General features: G+C 39.9%; 1 non-coding gene across 1 annotated transcript; it reads right to left on the bottom strand.

The window, feature by feature from the left end:
• Positions 1-852: 852 nt before the first annotated feature.
• LOC112767108 (small nucleolar RNA R71) lies at positions 853-960 on the bottom strand. Its single transcript, XR_003184722.1, has one exon. It is a non-coding gene; the product is annotated as a small nucleolar RNA R71 (small nucleolar RNA).
• Positions 961-1,835: the final 875 nt, after the last annotated feature.

Below are 1,835 nucleotides of genomic sequence, written 5' to 3'. Positions count from 1 at the left end.
ATCTTTTTAACTTCTAATTTCAAAATCTTTTTCAAAAATTACTTGATTTCTTTCCCACTCTTGGTTTTTGAAAATCAATTAAAGTTTTTCAAAATGTTTTTAAAATCTTTTTAACTTAATTTTCGAAATTTCTTCCCCTCTTCTCACATCCTTCTATTTATGGAGTATCACTCCTCCTCAATGCACAATTCGAACTCTGTCTCACTAAGTTCAAATTCTTCTACCTCTTTCTTCTATTTTTCTTTTCCTCTGACACCTCAAAGAATCTCTATACTGTGACATAGAGGATTCTATATTTTCTTGTTCTCTTCTCTTTCATATGAGCAGAAACAAAGACAAAGGCATTCTTGTTGAAGCTGACCCTGAACCTGAAAGGACCTTGAAGCGAAAGCTAAGAGAAGCTAAGGCACAACTCTCTGTAGAGGACCTAACAGAAATCTTCAAAGAAGAAGAACCCATGGCAGCCGAAAACAACAACAATGCAAGGAAGGTGCTGTGTGACGTTACTGCACCTACTCCCGACTTCTATGGGAGAAGCATCTCTATCCCTGCTATTGGAGCAAACAACTTTGAGCTTAAGCCTCAATTATTTCTCTAATGCAACAGAATTGCAAGTTCCATGGACTTCCATTGGAAGATCCTCATCAGTTCTTAGGTGAATTCTTGCAAATCTGTGACATCGTCAAGACTAATGGGGTTGACCCTGAGGTCTACAGACTTATGCTATTCCCTTTTGCTGTAAGAGACAGAGCTAGAATATGGTTGGACTTACAACCTAAAGACAGCCTGAACTCTTGGGAAAAGCTAGTCAATGCCTTCTTGGCAAAGTTCTTTCCACCTCAAAAATTGAGTAAGCTTAGAGTGGAAGTCCAAACCTTCAGACAGAAGAAAGGTGAATCCCTCTATGAAGCTTGGGAAAGATACAAACAATTGATCAGAAAATGTCCTTCTGACATGCTTTCTGAATGGAGCATCATAGGTATTTTCTATGATGGTCTATCTGAACTGTCCAAGATGTCTTTGGATAGCTCTGCTGGAGGATCTCTTCATCTGAAGAAGACGCCTACAGAAGCTCAAGAACTAATTGAAATGGTTGCAAACAACCAATTCATGTACACTTCTGAAAGGAATCCTGTGAACAATGGGACTAATCAGAAGAAAGGAGTTCTTGAGATTGATACTCTGAATGCCATATTGGCTCAGAATAAAATATTGACTCAACAAGTCAATTTGATTTCTCAAAGTCTGTCTGGAATGCAAAATGCACCAAGCAGTACTAAGGATGCTTCATCTGAAGAAGAAGCCTATGATCCTGAGAACCCTTCAACGGAAGAGGTGAATTACCTAGGAGAACCCTATGGAAACACCTATAATTCTTCATGGAGAAATCATCCAAATTTCTCATGGAAGGATCAACAGAGACCTCAACAAGGTTTCAACAACAATAATGGTGGAAGAAACAGGTTTAGCAATGGCAAGCCTTTTCCATCATCTTCTCAGCAACAGACAGAGAATTCTAAGCAGAACCCATCTGACTTAGCAACCATGGTCTCTGATCTAATCAAAACCACTCAAAGTTTCATGACTGAAACAAGGTCCTCCATTAGGAATTTGGAGGCACAAGTGGGACAGCTGAGTAAAAAAATTACTGAACTCCCTCCTAGTACTCTTCCAAGCAATACAGAAGAAAATCCAAAAGGAGAGTGCAAGGCCATCAACATGGCCGAATTTGGAGAGGAAGGAGAGGAAGTGAACGCCACTGAGGAAGACCTCAATGGGCGTGCACTGACCTCCAATGAGTTCCCTAATGAGGAACCATGGGAATTTGAGGCTCA

This window comes from Arachis hypogaea, chromosome 2 (assembly GCF_003086295.3).
Source record: "Arachis hypogaea cultivar Tifrunner chromosome 2, arahy.Tifrunner.gnm2.J5K5, whole genome shotgun sequence".
Classification (NCBI taxonomy): domain Eukaryota; kingdom Viridiplantae; phylum Streptophyta; class Magnoliopsida; order Fabales; family Fabaceae; genus Arachis; species Arachis hypogaea.
Note: the sequence above shows the minus strand (reverse complement) of the source record. Positions and strands in the feature narration are given on the sequence as shown.